Genomic DNA, 21,493 nt, shown 5'->3' on the forward strand with positions numbered 1-21,493 from the left:
CTCTGGGCACTGCCCACCTGCCAGGCAAAAAGGACTTACACCTTCTCACAAACTGTACGGTCAGCACCCATGGGACACGTGAGGAACCCTCTTTCTAGACCCTGAAGGTATTAAGAGCTGCAGACCTAGCTGTTATCTGTCCTAGCTCATAAAAATCATGGGCTTCCCAAGTGGTGCCGGTGGTAAAGAACCCTCTTGTCAACGCAGGAGACGTAGGAGATGCAGGTTCAATCTCTGGGTGGGGAGGATCTCTGGAGAAGGGTGTGGCAACCCACTCCAGTGTTCTTGCCTGGAGAATCGCATGGACAGAGGAGGCTGATGGGCTACAGTCCATGGGGCCACAAAGAGTCAGACATGACTGAGCACGCACACACACACAAACATAAAATATCACATGTTTCCAAATCGTGGGAATGGAGACAGCATCTGCTTGTGTCATCCTTGAGTGAGATCATAAAGAAACATTCCAAAGATCAAGACTCTAGAAGCTTCCCAAAATCTCAGTTACCTTCAGTTTGACAGCAAGAAATCAGAGGAATCGGGTTTTAAAATTGCTTCTGATACACAAATGGTCCAGTTGAACCTCTGGAGCCAGAGAACCAGAGCTTAAGACACATAATCCTCTCTGGTTTCAATAGCCCCATTCATCAGCCCTAAAGAACCTGAGCAAGAAGCTCCAATGAGCCTGGAAGGTACGACTCCTCCCCTTTGGTAGTCTGGGGGAGCCTGGGTGCAGCACCGCCTAATCCATCAACCAGCAAAGTAGGCTGTGAGCCTCTTGGGCAGTCTCTGCCTCCATGAGTATGTGTGTTTCAGCAAATGAATGTGCAGATGGATGGAGGGAAGTGAGCAGGGGTGGATGGATAGATGGATGAAGGATGTATGGGTGAGTGGATGGATAGATGGACAGATATGTGCATAGGTAGGTGGTGTGATTTGTGTGTGAGTGCACACAAGAGGGGATTGGTGGATGGATGAATAGATGGTCAGATAGATGGATGGACCGATGGATGGATGAAGGGACAGATGGATACAGAGATGGATGGATTTGTGAGTGGTAGATAAATGGATGGATGGATATAATGGATGGATAGATGAATAGATGGCTAGATAGATGGCTGGCTGGCTGGATGAATAGATGGATAGATGAAGGGACAGATGGATGCAGAGATGGATGGATTTGTGAGTGGTAGATAGATGGATGGCTATAGATGGATGCGTATAGACGGATGGTTGGCTGTATGCATGCACACACGGGTGGGTGGATGGATGAATAGGTGGAGAGAGGGAAGGGTGAGGGAGGGCCAGGGTTTTTCCCAGGCACTCTATGGGCCCCTCTCACCTCAAAGAGGCTTGTCTGGGCTGTCTCCCTCCTCTCCACACCTGGGAAATGATCCTTTAAGAACTTCAACACTTGTGATCTTGCCCTACTTTCTACTTCTTCAAACAGAGCATCGGAGTGTCAGGGGGAATAGAGGCAGCTGACCTCCACTCAGAGGGAAATCTGCCTGGATTGAGAAGTCAAGCCATGGTCTGGGGCCAGGAATTCTGTGAAACACACCCTTGCTTTCTGATCTATCTCCGCGTGAGCCCGCCTACTGCTTCTCCCAAAGAAAAGGTAATGTGAATGAAATCTCAGTCCTCAAATGGAGTGGATTCAGGAGACTCCTACGGGGTTCTCTCTGTGAGAGAGCAGTCAGGTTGCCGCTATACAGGCAGGTGGAACCCAAGGACACACACTTTGCAATTAAGGGACCTCTGGCCACCACGGCCAGGGGGCAGTGCCGAAGGCCAGCTGTCCTCCTGGGCCCTCCAGAGGGGACTCGCTCTCTCCACTTGAGGATGGATCAAGGTTGTATCACCCAGGGGTAGCGGAACAAGACCAGTATTTGGATCAAGCACATGGACCTCAGACCTTAGACCATTCTCTCCTCAAGCTCACAGTCCAGTCAATGATCTGAGCTGGTCACCGAGGGCCCAGGGACCAGGGGACGTGGCCCAGTGGCGGTGACTCCCGAAGGCCATCATCACCCACTTCCTGAGCAGAAGCAGAGCTCCGGCATCAGCAAGAACGCAGACCCAGGGGCGACACCCTGAGTCTGGTGACTCTGCGGTCCTGGTGACCCCGACACTGCATGCGTTACCACCTGCTGCTGGCTTTCTGTGGGACAGCAAGCTCCTCTGTTGGAAGGACACGGGCCTCTCATCGTGCCGAGACCAGCAGAGTCTGGCCTTGTGGAGAGGCACCATCTGAAGCACCAGCCCCGAGGAGCACACAGGCTCACCAGCCCTGGAGAGGCTGGGGGAGTCCCCTGGCTGATGTGGGGGGCCTGGAACACGCCTGCCCTGCCCAGTTGGGTCACTGTCTGAGGCCAGCATCCCACAGGCAGCTCTGCCCAGGGAGGAACAAGGGAGGAAAGGGACTCAGGTTGTGGAAGCCCGTGCCTGGTTCTTGGAGGGATTCTGAGGTCTCATAATGGAAACATAAGCCAGCATTTAACTTCAACATCTGTCTAAATAACGGACTAAAAATGAGGCTAAGGAAGATGAACCAGAATGATTCCTCAGCCATTATAACTCAAGTAATAACCGTGCATCACGTGTTGATGGGAATAACACCGTCCCGCACCCGGTGGCTAGCACCGCGGTCCGTCTTCCAGGGCTATTTTCTTCTTGCACAGATAATTCCTCCTGTGTCTGCTGCCCCTGTGCCCCTCCTGCCCCCCCGCAGGAGGCTGGGGGGACTCCTCGGGCTCCCTGGCCTGACATGACAGCACCGATTGCCCTCAGTCTGGCATCTCTTTACCAAGCCTGCAGACCTCGCACTGAGCCAAAGATGATAAAGGGTCCCAGAGGACGTGGTTGCTTTTTCATACAATCCCTCTTGCTCTGGGCAGGTGAGAGAAAGTATAAAACATCAAAACACACTAGGTCACCGTGTAGCCAAAACCAGGGGAAGGAGAGAATGCAGATGTGGTGTGAAAGAGGAGGGCGAAGAAGGGGCATTGATGGGGGCGGGGACCCTGAGTTGCCACCAGTCCACATGAAGGGGAATGCGTTTTCCAAGGGCCAGCCTGGGGTCCCCGCTCTGACAGCCCCGTCTTCTTGGCAGGGGTGAGCAGCTCAGTGTCTAAAAAGGAAAAATGATGTGAAGTCGCTCAGTCATGTCCGACTCTTTGTGATCCCATGGACTGTAGCCTGCCAGGCTCCTCCATCCAGGGGATTCTCCAGGCAAGGATATTGGAGTGGGTGGCCATTTCCTTCTCCAGGGTATCTTCCCCACCCAGGGATCGAAGCTGGGTCTCCCACATTGCAGGCAGACTCCTTGCCCTCTGAGCCACCAGGAAAGTCCTAGAAAGGAAAATATGCTCTAAAATGTGTCCCACTCGGCCTAATTGTGAGTGGAGGGTCCCAACCACAGCCCTGGGTCCTGTGTGTCTGGCACATCCCTGGTGGGCACACCCCCGGTGGGCAGGGGTCTGCCTTGTGGTCACTTCCAGCCCAGGCTCACCACCCCTCCTGGGTGGATGCTGGGCCTGTTGGTGCTTCTGCAGCCCCATATTCCCCACCCCGGGGTCCCAGGCCCTCTCCCCTGAGCATCCTTGACTGGCTGTCTCCTCCCTTTATAGTATGAGCTCCGAGGCCAAGGCCCTGCCACAAGGATTTGGGCTGTCCTCGCTCCAGAACCCTGCCCGGCGCACAGTAGGCACAACAAAAGCTCTTTGGTGAGGGGGCTGTGGGGACAAGCGCGGGTCATCGGACTTGCGCTCTTACCCACGTGCTTCTGGGCGAGCAGAGGACGTGGTCAGGCTGGTGGTGGGGCGGGTGTGGCTCCCAGGCTCTCTCAGCCTCATGAGCTAGTAGCTTCGTTGAGCTGAGTGGCCGAGTCAAAATTGAGCTCAGCAACTTCCCTGGCGCTCCGGGGGTCAGGACTCCACCTCCACATGCAGGGGCTGTGGCTTCAGTCCCTGATCGGGGAGCCAACACTCCTCTAGGCTGAGAAAACCAAAACCAAAAAAATGGAAGCGATATTATATTAATAACAAATTCAATAAAAACTTTAAAAATGGTCCACATCAAAAAGCAGAATCATTAAAAAATGCCCCAGTAACTTTTGAGAAAAAGTTGAGCTCAAGACACAAATTCCTCCAGGAATGACGGCTCTAGCCTGTGCTCTACTTTCTAATCAAAGTAGGGAGCTGAAGGCTCACAGCATGGCTTTGTATTAATAGTTTGGTACTTCTAAAACATTTTTATGTTCTTCCTCTGCTTCTTAAAAAATTTATCTTCTATTGGAGTATAGTCATTTACAATGTGCTAGTTTTCGGTATACAACAGAGGATTTCAGTTATACACGCACACACGTGGACACCGTCATGCTGTTCATGGGGTTCTCAGGGGCTCATGGGGCTCCAATACTTGGGCCACCTGATGTGAAGAGCCAATTCATTGGAAAAGCCCCTGATTCTTGGAAAGATTGAGGGCAGGAGGAAAAGGGGCAGTAGAGGATGAGATGGTTGGATGGCATCGCCTACTCAAAGGACACGAACTTGGGCAAACTCTGGGAGATAGTGAGGGATAGAGAGGCCTGGCATGCTGCAGTCCACGGGGTCACAAAGAATCAGACATGACTGAGCGACCTAAGAACAACAATACATGTATCTGGGTTTCCCAGGCGGTGCTAGTGGTAAAGAATCATCTGCCAATGCAAGAGACATGAGATGTGGTTCGATCCCTGGGTGGGAAAGATCCCCTGGAGGAGGGCACAGGAACCCACTCCAGGATTCTTGCATGGAGAATCCCAAGGACAGAGGAGCCTGGCGGGCTACAGTCCAGGGGGTCGCAGAGTCAGACACGACTGAAGGGACTTAGCACGCATACACGCATACACACACGTATCTATTCTTTTGATTCTTTTCCCATGTGAGTTTTTACAGAACACTGGGTACAGCTCCCTGTGCTGCGCAGTAGGCAGAACCCTACTGTTGGTTATCATACGTAGGAGTGTGTACATGGTAATTCCAAACCCCTAATTTAGCCCTTCCCACTTCTAGTTTGGTACTGAAAGCACTTCCTCAGGCCTAGGTGTGGAAGATTGGGGGAATCTTTGGGCAGGCCTGACCCTTCATAGACACATGCACACACACACAGGCACACACAGCTGCACACACATGTCTTTCCATCTTGGTTCTCCAGCTGCCAGCTGGTGGGAATGTCCTGGAGACAGGTCACTGACATGAAGAAGCTGTGTCTGCTGGGTCCATGATAAACATACTCTGGTTCCCCACGACCCTATGCATTTTTGCTAAAGTCATCTTATTTCAGGGGCCACAGGGAAAATGGCCTGCAGTTAACACTCTCACCTGAGGAAGTGAGGAAAGGTTATCTCTACGGCAGAGGCTGCCGTGGGCTGTGCAAGTTAGGAGGGCAGATCGTGTCCACTCAGAACAGCCCACACGGGTTTCAGGTAAGCCTCCACTTGTTTTTGCTTGGTCACTAAGTCATGTCTGACCCTTTGTGACCCCAAGGACCATAGCCCACCAGATTCCTCTGGCCATGAGATTTCCCAAGCAAGAATACTAGAGTGGGTTGCCATTTTCTTCTCCAGGGGATCTTTTCAACCCAGGAATCGAACTTGCGTCTCTTGTGTCTCCTGCATTGGAAGGCACGTACTTTATCTGCTGAGCCATTGGGGAAGCACAGTCAGTTCAGTTCAGTTCAGTCGCTCAGTCGTGTCTGACTCTTTGCACAAGCCATCACTATTTTTGCTGAAGCCGAAGGAGCAACTCTATGCAATAAAAAGAAGCACCGGTCTGTTCAAGCTTAGGGTCTACTTACAAATATTCTAGCCTGGAAATATAACTTCTTACACTCTCACTGATTAAATAAAGGGTCTGAGGGTTTTTTCCCTTAGCATTTCAGATTTTTCTTTTAAAACTGTTTCCTAGCTAAAGAATGGTTGTGTTCACATAAACTGACAGGTTTGCAGGTTGGTTCTGAAACGACAGATGTCTGGGAGTATTGAGAACCAAATAAATATTTGCATGTTCTGGTTTCTGTAGAAATAGCCTGGACTGAATGAAAAACTGGGTCTCACAGACCCCTCCAAAGAGACTCAAACAAATCCACTTCTCAGTCCTCTCGTTATGTGCCTTCCCCTCTGCCATCAGTCAGTCTGGGCTCTTTCTGGAAAGAGCAAAAAGCAGAATGGAGCAGAAATCATTTTCTCCACCGAGAAGCACCGATGGCCAGCTGTCTCTTTGCTTCCTCCTTGATGTTGACGGCCAGGTTTTAGATCATTGACTTGTTTCAGATGCTGGAAAAGACTGTTTTTAACTTCAGGAGTCAATGCATGTGTAGGCAGCACTCTGTCAGGGGTTGGTGGAATTGTCTTGGCAAAGAAAATGCATTTGCTTTCTGCTGACAAAGTGAGGTTACAGGGACAGGGACAAGTCACCTCCATTAAATCCGGGCAGATGGAGGAAAGAAGGGAGCAAACTGGTAGGAAGGGGCCACAGGGCGTCGCCAGGCCGGGGCCAGGAACACCCCCTCTGCTGGGACTCTGCGGCCTCCTGGTCGAGAGCAGTCTGCAGAGATACTAATGGCTTCCAAAGGGGAATAGTAAGATGGAGTTAAACTGGGCAGGGCCGTTTTCTTCGCTGGGACCGATACTTGCCATACCTCCTACTTCTACACGACACGGCCCCCCTCCCTCTTCTCTCCCCTGTTGGGACCACAGACCTCTGCCCCATTTCTCTGCAGCTACTGTGGCTTCCACTCAGCAGGTGGCTCAGTGGTGAAAATCCTCCTGCCAGGACAGAAGGCGCAAGGGATGTGGGTCCCTGGGCCAGGAAGATCCCCTGAAGGAGGAAACGGCAACCCACTCCAGTATTTCTTTCTGGGAAATTCCATGGACAGAGGCGCCTGGTGGGAACGGTCCATGCAGTCGCAAAGAGTAGGACACGACTGAGCGATGGAGCACGCACGAACTGTGGCTGCCAGACCAGGGGTCAGGCCCCTCGGGCTGCTGATACAGGAGCCTGAGACACTCAGGGCTGTCTGTCTGGCACGACTGGCTCATCGCTCTCCAGGCTGTGGACTCACAGGCCCGGGACCCCTGGAGCTGCATCCTGAGGCCACTGTGGGTTCGTGAGTGAGACGGGTGAGGGTACTGGGAGCTCTTTCCTCTTGGCATCACAAGTGATAAAAACAGCTCATCTTCCCTGGGTCTCCAGACTGTGATGGGCACCTACAAAGACACAAAGGAGGGAGAAGGAGGCCCAATTTCCTGTCTGCAATTCCCAAATCCAAAAAGCTCACACTGCTTTTTGTTCTTCATTATGACCAGAAACTCATTTGGCAGCAAAGCCTGATCTGAGCTGATGCAAAGTCATCTATAATCTTTATTCATGCTTCTCAGTGTGAATATTCATGCATTTCTATGCAGAAATACTAATGCGTCTGACTATAAGATGCTGCCCGGATTCTCCTGGAGGTGTAATGTGACAGACAGAACACGCAGCGTTCTATGTCTCCAGCCTCCCGTGCCCATGCTGACCCATCCACCGCCCAAGGGGCAAACCTTCCACAGAGGCCAGGCAGGTGATTGCTTTTCTTTTTGATGTAAGATGTGCATACACAAGGGAAGAATTTGCTCTTTATTTTCTGGTAAGAGGATAGTTTGGAAAAGTAAACGAAAGATAAACATTGTCCAATATACACCTTGGCAGGACTGGAAATATGACCGCACTTTAGAGAAAAAGGACGATCTTTGCAAGATTGAATTGTTGCTCGATGGATTTTGAAAACCACTGCAAAGCTCTCTGCTGGCTCAGGGATGTCAATCATTTGCATATCCCTCGCCTTGTGGGGGAAGCACTGGGACCTCAGTGATGAGGAGTCAACTGTAGATAATTAATTGGGGGCTGCTGGAGGAGCAAAAGGATCAGGCAGCAGAGAAAGAGTGTCAAGGGAAAGTGATTGATACTGTGTTTTCAGTAGATCAACGTCAAGAACCAATTTGCTAGGGAAAAAATAGTGGATTATGTAGAGAGAACCAAGCTACAGCTCAGCGCTTGGTTACAAGACTTTCTTTTCCATCAACGCTGGCCAAAGTTGCCATAGATTCTGGAAAAGACTGACTTGACTTACAGGTTTCAGCTTGATTCAAGTTTTTCATCGGCCTTTTATGGGGGGGAAACCCTCAGCCCTGAACACCCCCAAAGGAAGTTGAGAGGATCAGAGGGAACCCTCGTTACTGATGGAATTTGAGAAGCCCTTTGGTGCTCTACATGGAAGCTGGAGGCAAGGACCAGAGCTGCCGAATCAAAGTACCTGGTGATGAAACTCACCACCTGTGTGTGATGAAAACATGAATTCGGTTTTCAGAAAATCGAGTTCACCGCCTGCAGAACTGTGACAGCTCAGGCAGGTTGTGGACACCTGGCTCGAGGTGAAGTGCAAAGGCCAATCCTATTGACCGGGGAGAGAAGTATGTTCTGAGAGCGAGATGGGGACGAGGGCGGGACTCTGGGAGGCCGAAGAGGAAGCTGTCCTCCCCTGCTTCTTCTGCTCCTGCCCGCTTCCCTCTCCAGCTGGTACCTGTGGATTTGATCAACCTCAGGCTTGCGCGGCACAAGCCCACAAATCACCCAACAAATGGAGTTGGCAAATATTTGCTGAGCACAATGCGGGGAGACTCTGTTCACATCTCCATGGCAACGTCGGTTTAGGGGATCGTTTTAGTGAAATCATTTTGCAGATGGATTAAGCCCTAAACCCAGCCAGCCAGCTCCCCACTTCCTGAGGCTCTGTCCACAGAGACCCCCACCCCAGCCTCTCACTCCATCCACCTGGCTGCCTCCTGCAGGACCACCTAGCATCTTAGGTGGCATCTTTTCTGAGAGGATGGCACTGGATTCTGGCTATGGGTGGCAAGGGTACACTCACAGGGATGTGAGCGTGTGGGGTCTGCTCTGCACAGTGAGGGGTCTGCTGGAGCCCAGGCTTGTGACAGGGCGGGGGAGGAGCACTCGGAGTAGGTGATGAAGCCATCGTCTGGAGGGCAGCAGGGGTGCTCTGTTCCCATGGCAGTTGGGAGCCATGGGAGGCTCTAGAGCAAGGGCCGGCTGGGGGGGGGGATCCAGGTGTGCTGGGCGCTCTTAACCTGCCTTCTCGGGACAGGGTGCAGACCCGTCATCTGCCTGGGAGGCTCAGACTGCCTAGGGCCCGGTCTGTGGTCAGAGCCAAGTGTGTGCTAGGAATTTCTGCTGATGTCAGGGCCACCTTTGCCCCTGGCTGGTCCAAAACAGGGATCTGCACCACTGAATTAGGTGGCCCCCAAGGCCCCGGGGGCTTCCCTGGTGGCACAGTAGTAAAAGAATCCACCTGCAATGCAGGAGGCGCAGGAGACGCAAGAGCCGAGGGTTCTATCCCTGGGTTGGGAAGATCCCCTGGAGGAAGAATTGGCAACCCACTCCAGTATTCTTGCCTGAAGCGTCCCATGGACAGAGGACCGTGGCGGGCTACAGTCCACAGGGTCACAAAGAGTCGGACACGACTGAGCAGCTGAGCACGCATGCAAGATTCCAGAGAAGATGAAGGCACAGCCCAGGCTGGACTGAAGTCAGAAGATTGTGTCTGTGAGTCAAAGTCATCCAGCGAGGCCTGGGGCCGGGGAGGTTGGGGGGCGGCAAGAGCACAGGAAGGAGTGGCCGAGACGCCCCCAACCTCAACAAGATTCCTGCCCTACAGGTCAGGGCCCCTGCCAGAACCGTGTGGGTGGGCGCAGGGGCATTCCAGTGGTACTTGGCTGCATTGGTGACCAATGGCTGGGGAAGGGGGTGCTCCCCACAGCCCTGGGGCCAGTATCTTCTGGCTCTGCACCCCATAGAACCCCCAGGAATGGCTGAGATTGGGCTCCTTGTTAACCGGCTAGGTGGGGATTTAGAGAGAAAGAGTAAGTCCAAGACGGGAAAGGATGATGTTTCTGCATGGGGCACCACTGCCCCCAGAAACACCGAGTGGACCTGCCGGGATGCCGTGCCCGTGCTGGGCAGCATCCTGGGCACCCTCGGCTTCGGATATCAGCAGTCTACTGGAGTCTGCGGAGTTCTGAGTTTTCAGGCACTGCTGATTTAGCTCCTAAGATCATTACAGGACGGCTACAGGAAATAAAGGAGCACAAAACCTTTCCACAGGAACCACGCGCAAATTGGCACCTCCGGCACTTGCCCTGGTTAAATCCCATTGTTTCAGAAAGTCTTATTTCAAGCTATCTGGGGTCGTTCAGCCCTCCTTGTTAGATCTTCTCTGGTCCTCGGGCAAAATCACACCAGGACATCTCAAAGCCTCACATGCTTGTCTCTCAGACCTGGAAGGACTCAGCACGAGAGGATCTTCCTCACAACAGCCTTGCTCATCTCAAGACTTGGGGATCTGAAAGATACACAGGTTCTCATTTGTTTCCACATTTCAGAAGAAGATGCTGCATCTGCCACTGGGTTCAATGAACACATCCATTATCTGTTAAACAAATAAACAGAACCCAATTGCTCTCAGCTTACCCAGACTCAGAGTTATTCCTCGTGCATGCTCCAGTGTAAAAGATTTTGCACTTAAAAGTTATTTTTATTCAGTCTCTGCCAATGAACCATAAAAGGCCTTCAGCCCTCAGCTCCTCCAACTCAAATGTGATCTTTCTTCATTTTTATGTGCTGTAACAATTGCTAAAAGTATGACTTGAGTTATCAAAATGAAGATGTATGCCATTAATTGTGATTGCTTATAATGGAAAGAAGATCAAACCAGTCAGCCCTAAAGGAATTCAAGCCTGAATATTCATTGGAAGGACTGATGCTGAAGCTGAAGCTCCAATACTTTGGCTGCCTGAAACAAAGAGTAGACTTATCGGAAAAGATTCTGATGCCGGGAAAGATTGGGGCAGGAGGAGAAGGGGACGACAGAGGATGAGATGGCTGGATGGCATCACTGACTCAGTGGACATGAGTCTGAGCAAACTCCGGGAGACAATGAAGGACAGGGAAGCCTGGCACGCTACAGTCCATGGGGTCTCAAAGAATCAGATTAGACTCAGTGACGAACAACAACAGCAACATAATGGAAAATCAGATCTTACGCCTGTGCGAGATGAGGGTTGCAGAGTCCGGGCTTTGAGAAAGGCACAACTTTTCTTGGGTGTTTTTTGATCATCGTCAGGGGCTTGGTGAGGCTCTCCCACCTCCTATGCACCCCCTACCCCCATGGTGGTCCTTTCTGGGCTGGGGAGGGAAACTGGACTGGCTCTGGGGGGACACAGCCTGGAGTCCCACCAGGGTCAGAGCTGGGGATGGGAGATCCTCAAGCTGGCCGCTGACCCCCAGATGGGGATGGAAGGGCCCTGGTGCATGAGCCAGTGTGAAGAGGCTGGCAGGGAGATGCAGGCAAGCTGGGGTTCACGGGTCCTCGAGGTTAGCCCGCCCACCCTGCAGGTGAGAAGGATCCAGAGAAGTCATAGTGCTCAGCTGGACTCCCTGGGGGCCGTGTCAAAGCAGCAGACAGGCCCCGTAGCCAGCTCCAGACGGGGCTCCTTTCTCACCCACCCTCCTGGAGACCCGAGACCCTGGCACAGGTGGGGCAGAGCCCAGCCTATTCCGGACATGCCTGGGCCAACAGCTGGTGGAGAGGAGGCGCTGGAGAGAGGCATGTGCACCCCTGCTCTCTGTTCTCTTTGGGGTACTGACCAGTCAGCAAGGGGGTCCCAAACAGCGAGGCGTTCCTGATCAGTGACAGTCCAATCCAGTGAGAAGTTCAGGTCAGCCAGGGGGTCCCAGCCAGTCGTGGGGCTGGCGGGAGAGCGTCCCTGTCAGCAGGGGTCCTGGCTGGCAGGGACCCGGCCAGCGAGGGTGGGCAAACGTGTATCAGGCACTCGCAGGGGTCTCCCTTACTCCAGCCTAGCAGAGCCTTGCCCCAGCGCCTCCAGGCACAGCCTGCTCAGCCCTGTGCTCACTGCACTTCCTTCAGTGGTGAGCCTCCCGTTCATGGCCGATTGCCTGGGGCTTCCCTGAGCCGGACCGGTCCCTTCTGGTCCCCTGCTGCCCCAAAGGAGATGGCGTGTGTTCAGGGGCCACTGCCCTCAGGACCAGAATGATGCCAGCACAGGGCCGGTGAGCCTTTCCCTGGTCCCCCACCCACCCGCGGGGATTCTTGGGGGCCTCCCTGACTGTTGGTGGGTGCAGCTAGCCCTGTCTCTAATCTACTCGTTCCTGAGAGTCTCTCTAAATCAGTGGGTTTTCATTCCCTTTAAATACTAGACCCTGGACTTCCCTGCTGGCCCAGCCATTAAGGATCTGCCTGCCAATGCAGGGACACAGGTTCGATCCCTGGTTTGGGAGGCTTCCGCAGGCTGCGGGGCAACTAAGCCGGTGTGCCCGGACCGCTGAGCCCGGACCCTAAAGCTCGTGCTCTTTAAGAGAAGGCCGAGCACCACAGCTGGAGAGCAGCCCGCGCCCTCTGCATCTAGAAAAAACCCACAGCAGCAGCCAGTGTAGCCAAAAATAAGCAAATAAATTAAAATATATATAAATAAGGAGATAATACATCCTTGGATTCTCCCACGGCACCAACAGGTTCCTTGTGCTGAGTAAAAGGCAGACCCGTGAACAAAGACGTTTCTCTGATCGAACGTCAGGCTTCTAAAGTAACACTCAGCACGACAGTAGTCAGGAGTGAGGCTTCTCAAAGGACTTCCGAATTCCAGAGAACTCCAGTTCCCATCAAAATGCAAGCCCGCCTGGGAGCCCCAGGACACAGAAGTTTGCTGGAAAGGAGAGGAACAGGACCGCAGGGTGGGACTTGAGCTGGTTCTCAACTCAGGCTGCACATCAAAAGTCTACCAAGCTTTAAAAATACCCCGCCGGCCCTCCTCTGGGTCAATTAAATCCATCTCCTGGGTGAGGCCAGGGGGCCTGGTTGTTTAAAAAGCTCTTCGGCTAATTCTAATGCACAACCAGGATTTACGGCCCCGGCATGGAGAATAAGCTCCTTCTTTCCCACAAGCAGCAGAGCCTGGCGGAGTGGGAGGAAGGTGAGTGGGAGGCTGGACGCCAGCGCAGGGCTCCTCCTCCAGCTCAGGTTCCCGAGGCGGGGGGCGCTGGGGGCTGGCATAGCCTGCTGGGTCTGGAGGCCGGCGCCTCCCTTCTCAGGGCTGGCCTGGGACACCAGGAGCCCTTCGGAGAAGCCCAGGGACCGGCAAGGCGTGGCAGAGGCCAGTTTAGAAACAGCTGAGTACTATTCCCAGGCCACAGGACCCAGTGCCTATTTCCCATGCCCAGACTGACACCCCCACCATGACCCCATGCCTGAGAGTGACAGCCCCACTGTGACCCTGTGCCCGGAGTGACAGCCCTACTGTGACCCCATGCCTGGGAGTGACAGCCCCACCGTGACCCCATGCCTGGGAGTGACACCCCCACCGTGATCCCATGCCTGGGAGTGACAGCCCCACCGTGATCCCATGCCTGGGAGTGACACCCCCACTGTGACCCCATGCCTGGGAGTGACACCTCCACCGTGACCCCATGCCTGGGAGTGACACCCCCACCGTGACCCCATGCCTGGGAGTGACACCCCCACCGTGACCCCATGCCTGGGAGTGACACCCCCACTGTGACCCTGTGCCCAGACTGACAGCCCCCACCATGACCCCATGCCTGGAAGTGACAGCCCCACCGTGACCCTGTGCCCGGAGTGAGAGCCCCACTGTGACCCTGTGCCCAGACTGACACCCCCACCATGACCCCATGCCTGGGAGTGACACCTCCACCGTGACCCCATGCCTGGGAGTGACACTCCCACCGTGACCCTGTGCCCGGAGCAGCTCTGAATGGAGGCATTAGCTTTAAATCCCAGACACACTCTTTACTATTGGAAGCGTCACAACGGATGACGGATGTTTCTGCTCCTTCCTCCCATTGGCTGCACTGGCTCTGGGTGAGCTGAGGGTGATCAAAGGGGACTAAGAGTGATGATCTCCCTTCGAGTGACAGAGTCTTCCCTCGCAATAGATGGTGTTTCCCAAAGTGTGTGATGGTCTCCCCTTCGAGTGACAGAGTCTTCCCTCGAAATAGATGGTGTTTCCCAAAGTGTGTGATGGTCTCCCTTCGAGTGACAAAGTCTTCCCTCGAAATAGATGGTGTTTCCCAAAGTGTGTGATGGTCTTCCCTTCGAGTGACAAAGTCTTCCCTCGAAATAGATGGTGTTTCCCAAAGTGTGCTCTGAGCACCACTGACCACCCACAGCAGCATTAGTGAGTGGGCAGGGTTAAAAACCAGATTCTCCATCCCAGCCTAGGCCAGAATTGATGCTTTTGAACTGTGGTGCTGGAGAAGACTCTCGAGAGTCCCTTGGACAGCAAAGGAAATCAACCTTGAATATTCATTAGAAAGACTGATGATGAAGCTGAAGCTCCAGTGCTTTGACCACCTGATGCAAAGAGCTGACTCATTGGAAAAGACCCCGATGCTGGGAAAGATTGAGGGCAGGAGGAGAAGGGGACGAGAGAGGATGAGATGGTTGGATGATATCACTGACTCAGTGGACATGAGTTTGAGAAGCTCCAGGAGACAGTGAAGGACAGGGAGGCCTGGTGTGCTGCAGTCCGTGGGGTCGCAGAGAGTTGATATGACTTAGAGACTGAACAGCAACAATGGGCTTTTAAAATCCTGAGCACACCGCGAGCCCAAACCAGCTCGTCTATGATAGGATTTCAGAGATTTGTGAACAGAGGAGTCAGCTATTTATACACAAGTCCCCAGGTACAACCAGCCGGAAAGCATAGTTTGCTGAGTTTCGTCTTAGTGCTCAAATGACTGTTTTTCTAACATTACATCGATGCCATTCCTTTACAAATCAGCTTCATATCACAGTTGGCTAAGACAAACCTTTCTCTTATCTCTCAAGTAGCCAAGTGGAGGAAGGGGGGAGATATTTGTATATAGAAGACGTTTAAAGCAACATTTCACAAAACACAATGACTTGATAGAATTGTTCACTGTCTTAGGTAAGTAACAGTCATTCCCATTTTATTATCCTCCATTAGCTCATTCTGCTGGGCTCATGAAGGCAAGCCCCTGCTGCATGGCGGAGCTGAGAGGGTCTCGGATACAGAGACTGGCCTCCATGGAACTCATGTTTAAAGTGCAGGAAGATCCCCTGGACCCCAGGCCCCAGTGGACGTGCCTCTGAGCAGAGGGACCCCAGAGACCTCAAAGAAATCCTGAGACATCACAGGCAGTCTGGTCAGGGCGCTGAGCCCCCGCGGCCCCAGCTCCAGGATAGGGGTCCAGCTTCGGAGCCTTTGAGATGAGAAGTCAGCTCTGTGCCTGCAGACGGGTCATTTCAGGTCAATAGCTCTGCCCCAGCTTTCCACAGCCCTTTAAATCAGGCTTAGGCTCATATTTCTTGCTCTGATGTTGCTAATTCCTTCCAGACTACTCCTAGTATTCAACCTGAAGCTGGAGGAATTTTATTAGCCCTTTTCTGAGTCTCAAAGTAAGACGTTAAAATTGAGGCCAGAAGGCTGTGCCGGGGCAGGCCTGGCCCTTGCGCTGTCTTGGCTCCAGGCCCAGAGCCGGTGTCCAGCCCTTGGACCTTAGGCTCCCCAACATTAGCGGCTGCTTCCAGGCCATGCTTCTCCATTCTGGCTGCCCTGGGCTGCAGCTCCTGGGCCCACAGTCTGGGGGACCCCTTTGCTCCCTGGAATGTTGCCCCAAGCCTGTTGCATCGCCAGGACAGCAGTCTCCCACACACTTCCTTGTCTGCAGAGGCCAAGCCCAGTACAGTCTGTCTGCCTGCGCATGTCTCGTGAGGATGGAGCTGCAGGGAGGATGGGGGGGTGGGCTGGGTAGTCAGCAAGAGGGTCCCCTCTCGGTTCCCTGATCCAGCAGTGCCTGCTTCCCAGCTGGAGACTCTTCTGTTGCACACCACCGACCCCTGCTGGGGCACCCTGGCTGCAGACTCACCCCAGAAGCCATCTCCTGCCCCCATCATGGTGCCTGTCTGCCTGTCACTCTCCACCAAGGGTCCTGACCCTGAGGGTCCCCCTACACAGGACACTGAGGGTCAGGGTAAGATACGCCTGGGAGGGTAAATAACAGCCCTGGGACGGTGATGACCAGCCATGTGCTCTAATCCTCCTGCCCTTATGGTCCAGAGGGATGCCGGGCCTACTCGCCTGGCTTCTGCAGGACAGACCAGTGCGGGCACCTGGCCATCACAGCTTACTCATTGCCTGGACAGTGACATCAGGGCCTGCATCTCTGGATGTGAGCAGGAATCGCAGGCAGGGGCTGGACGGCCCAGGGCCCAGAGAGTGGTGCTGGCTGTGGTCCCGTGCGGGTTTGTTCCTCTTCCTGGGCAGGAGCTGAGCCCGTCCCTTGGATGAAAGGGTGCCCGTGGATCTGTTCCTCTCTGAGCCATTCCCTGAGCACCCTCGCCTCTCAGAACTGCCCTGACCCCTGCTCCAAGGCAGCTCCAACACCCCAGAGCCGCAGGAGGTGAGGCACTGACTGACCCAGGAGAACTCTGCTGGGCTCTAGAGAGGCACACGCCCCTCCGATGTGGCGGGCAGCCTTGCTTTCCCATCGGCCAGCTCCTCGTGCTTAGCGGGCGGCCCCATCTCCAGCCCCGTGCCCGTTTGGAACAGGAAGGGGCACGCTGGGAGCGGCGGGGCTCCTGTTAGTTTCTGGCACGAGGCTGAGGCCTCCGCGCGCCTCCTCCTGGGATCCTCAGCGCCACCAAGCAGCCAGCAGGGCCCTGGGGTGATTTCAACGGGGGCTCTCTCGGCAAGCTCAGCAGGGCTCACCCTGCACCCCTGTCTCACCCTGAGCCCCGAAGCATGGATGGCTGAGCCCTCTTCTGAAATGCGTTTCATTCACTCCCTGTGACAGAGGAGAACCAGCCTCTCCCAGGGTTGTGGCCATGACTCAGGGTGACAGGTGAGCTTATGCAGGGCAAGGCCTCAGCCTCAGAAGACAGAAGAGGTGTGGGTTCCACCCCTGGATCGGGAAGATCCCCTGGAGGAGGAAATGGCAAGCCACTCCAGTATCTTGCCTGGGAAGTCCCATGGACAGAGGAGCCTGGCGGGCTGTAGTTTGTGGGTCACAAAGAGTCGGACACGACTGAGCGCCTGAGCACGCAGAGCACGGAGCGATGACAGCCGTGTGACTGTCCTCACCAGCGTTTTGCTGAAATAATATTCACAAAGCTGCCAGCACAGTGGCCGGGGCGGATCGGAACCAAGATCAGTCCCATCCTCCTCAGCAAATAGAGGTGTCCCGGGAGGTGCCGGGCTCTGAGGACCAGCCCTGCGGGTGCCCCTGCAGCCCGGGATCCAGCCCCTGGCGATGTGTCGGGAGTGTGCAGCCGTGCATTTTAAAGGGGGAAGATCTTTCCAGGTTTGCTTTTCAGGACAAAGGTGCCCTGTGGGCTTGTGCAGCCCAGGCCGTGGCCTTTCTTTGCAGTCTGTCCAGGCTCCTTAACCCTCTGTGGACTGGGGGGCCCTCGTGGTTCAGCCCCTGACAGCTCGCTCCTTAATATTTCAGGAAATGCGTTCTCCAGAAAGTCTAACCTAAGAAAGGCAGCCAGCGCCCTGCTACTTCCACGGCAACTTTTCTTTTTTGCTTGTTTTCCTTCCATGGTAAGTCTTTTTAAATTCTGCCGATCTGGTAGATGACGGACTGTAATTCTATGGGTTGTGTTGGATTTCTTTTCTTGTCATTTAGTTAGGTTTATTGAAGTGGGTTCTACCGACAGTAAAATTCACTCCTTAGCCAACAGCTCTGTGAGATTTACACATGCAGATTCATAACCGCCTCTGTAGTTGAAAAGATCCATTCCCCCCAAAAGCCCCTCCACCTCCCACTCGTGGTCAGCTCCTCTCTCTGCCATGACCCTGGAAATGCCTGATTTCTTTTCTGTGCTCCTTTTCACGCTCCCCAGAAAGTCATATACGTGGAATTATGCTGTCTGTAACCATTGAATCTGGCTTCTCTCACTTAGCAAAATGTGTTTGAGAGTCATCATTGTCATTGTATGTATCAAAAGCTAATTTCTTTTTATTGATATGTCTTATTCCTGGTAAGGATGAGTCCCAGCATGAGTATTCACTCCTCCGCTGAAGAACATCGGTTGTTTCCATTTTTGGTGGATGATACATGTTCAGTTCAGTTCAGTCGCTCAGTCGTGTCTGACTCTCTGCAACCCCATGCACTGCAGCACGCCAGGCCTCCCTGTCCATCACCAACTCCTGGAGCTTACTCAAACTCATGTCCATTGAGTTGGTGATGACATCCAACCATCTCTTCCTCTGCCATCCCCTTCTCCTCCCATCTTCAGTCTTTCCAGCATCAGGGTCTTTTCCAGTGAGTCACTTCTTCGCATCAGGTGGCCAAAGGATTGGAGCTTCAGCTTTAGCATCAGTCCTTCCAATGAACACCCAGGACTGATCTCCTTTAGGATTGACTGGTTGGATATATGAAGCCACTCAAAATATTCATATGTGAAGTTTGTGTGATCGTGAGTTTCTATTTCTCTTGAGTAAATACGTGTAAGTTGGAATTTCTGGGTCACGTGAAACGTTATACCTAACTTAATAGGAAACTGTATCAGCTTTTTTTGCGTATTCTTACCGCAGGATACTGAATATAGATCCCTGAGCTCTGCAGCAAGACCTTGTTGCTTACGTGGGTTTTGCCTCTGCTAACCCCAAATCCCCAGTTCTTCTCCCGCTCCCCTCCCCTTGGCAACCACTGGTCTGATCTCTCTGTGCTTGTGAGTCTGTCTCTGCTTTATAGACAGGTTCATCATCAAACCGTCTTCAATGTCCCCTCCCTTCCTGAGATGGGCAGGAGGCCTGTGAAGCCAGGCAATTAAGGAGGGCGATCCTCCCTGAGCTTGGGTTTGCTTTACTCCTAACCCCAGGGTCTCAGGATGCTGACCAAGAGAGAAGCTTTAGCAAAACAAGACCAGGGTGCTACCCCTCGGGTCTGTAAAACAGGTAGTTCTGGAGGATGAAAAGTCCACCCAAGGCTCAGTATCTCTGCTGGACCGGGGTCCATGTGGAGGAGAATGTGACCCTACAACTGGGATGTGAGCGCTGAGCTGCCCACAGACAGGCCATGCCGAGGGGCAGGCCCAGCGCTGCTCTGCGGCTTACTCCTGGGAGAGCCACCAGCCCGGGGAGGTTCCCAGGCATCCTCACCTCAAATGCCTTGGACCAGGAGCCTCAGGAGCTGGCCATGCCAGGCGCCACCAGCGTCACCACGGATCCTCGACAGACCTGAGAAAAGTAAGCAAGCCCATCAGGAACTTTCTCGATCCTCTTCCCCAGTAGGGCGTGTGAGCCGAGAGACATAGCTGACCTGACTTATGGTCCTGATCAAATATGGACCTGAAAGCTTTCCATGTAGAAAGGGCTTTTTTGATCAATTGCAATGTTCCTAGAGCTCCATAAAAATACTGTATCTCTCCACCTTGGGGGCATTCCATTGAAACCTCATGATCTATTTCAGTTTTCTTGTCCGTGGAAGCTCCACCTCTGCCTCCCTGAATCCCAGGCATATTCAACATCATTTTTTTCATGTTTCATTGTTGAGATGGCAGCTCCTTTGGCACAAGCTGAGGGAAATGCTATTTGAATCCAACCTTTGTCTTTGATGCCCTAGGGAAATTCACCCTCCGCAGACATGCTGCTTCTACTGGGGCCCCATACTTACTTTATTTAACCCAAAATACACGGGTATTTATATGTCTATGACCCTGAAATGACCCCTTGCCCCTTCTGATCACTCAGTCACCCTCCTCCCACCCCCCACAAGTCCAGGACCTGACAGTCTTGGGCTGTCAATAAATGACTCATGAATGGTTGAAAGAGTCAGAGATCAAATTAGTAATTAACTAAGATGTCCTTGACAGAGGATAGGGGTGCCTTTTATAAGGATGACCTGATTCAGCAGGGGCTTCCCTGAAAGGGGCGAGAGAGAGGTGAAGTCTGCAGGGGACGCAGGGCAGAGTGAGGGGCCTGGTAGGAAGCCCTTGGCAGGGTTGGGTGGGGCGCTACAAAACCATCTCGAAAGACAAGAGAGACCCCTTGCCACGCTGCCTATTTGAGGGGAAGTCTCTGAACCTGAGTGACGACAGTGAAGAGAAACTAAAAAACAGTCATGTTCCAGTGGAAGAAAGAATGCCCAGAACTCTGAGCCCAAAATGGCACAGACGACTCTCCCACATACCCAGCGCCCCGGAATTCACACGGAGAAGTCACTGTCTTCCTTAAGGAAGTCCTCAGTCGTCTCCCTGAGCAACATGAAGAGAACAGTGAGTCAGCCCAGGGCCCAGCCAGCCCCCTCCTGCTCCCCAGATCAGCACGCAGCATGCCAGCATCCTGGGACACAGACATCCTTGTCCTCAGAAGTTACCCAAACCGTCTGCTCCTGGTAAATACCCAAAAGATGCATTGATTCTGGGGGCCAGAGTGCAGCACCAAGCTATATCCACGCTTCCTGTTCTTTTTAATGCAAAAAGAGCAAGACTTGCTTGCTTTTTTGACTTGGTTGCTCAGTCATGTCCGACTCTGTGACCCTTAGGACTGTAGCCGGCCAGGCTCCTCTGTCCATGGGATTTATCAGACAAGAATACTGGAGTGGGTTGCCATTTTCCCCCTCCAGGGGATCCTCCTGACCCAGGGATCAAACCTGCATCTCCTGCATTTCAGGAGGATTCTTTACCGGCAGAGTCAGCGGGGAAGCCCAAGAACAAAATTACTTAAGATATATTGAAGGTTTAATACATATGGAGATATATATAATATGCCTATGCACAAGCTGTATATAAGGTTTGATGTACACCCACATTGTGCTAAGTTCTAGCATACTGTCTACCAGCATCTGCGCTTCCCTGGTGGCTCAGTGGTAAAGAATCCGTCTGCAATACAGGAGCCGCAGGAGACTCAGGTTCGATCCCTGGGTCGGGAAGTTCCCCTGGAGTAGGAAATGGCACTCTACTCCAATATTCTTGCCTGGGAAATCCCACAGAGACAGGAGCCTGGCAGGCTATAGTCCATGGGGTTGCAGAGTAGGATGGAACTTAAGTGACTTAGCACGCAGCACTAGCTTTTGCAAATGTATCTGTAAACTCTATATGTGATCACCTGGGGTCTGAGACTCTAATCTATCACTTCACAGATCACACTAGCCTCCCTCCTTGCTTATCTAGAAATTCCCCAGCAGAGAAGAGCCAGGCTCCCCACGTTCCTCACTCACTCACTGAACTGCTCAGCCCCACTGCACATGAGCAGCAATGCCTGCACCTCCTTGCAGGCACAACCTTACCACCCAGAGTACAGAACCCCTGAATATGAATATACCTGCTCACGTGCAGCTCCTTTACCTCTTGCCTTACAGACTTCACTCATTTCTGAAGCTACTTTGGCCATCAC

This window comes from Bos grunniens, chromosome 26 (assembly GCF_055505025.1).
Source record: "Bos grunniens cultivar Pamir isolate PY7600 chromosome 26, Bosgru_T2T1.0, whole genome shotgun sequence".
Classification (NCBI taxonomy): domain Eukaryota; kingdom Metazoa; phylum Chordata; class Mammalia; order Artiodactyla; family Bovidae; genus Bos; species Bos grunniens.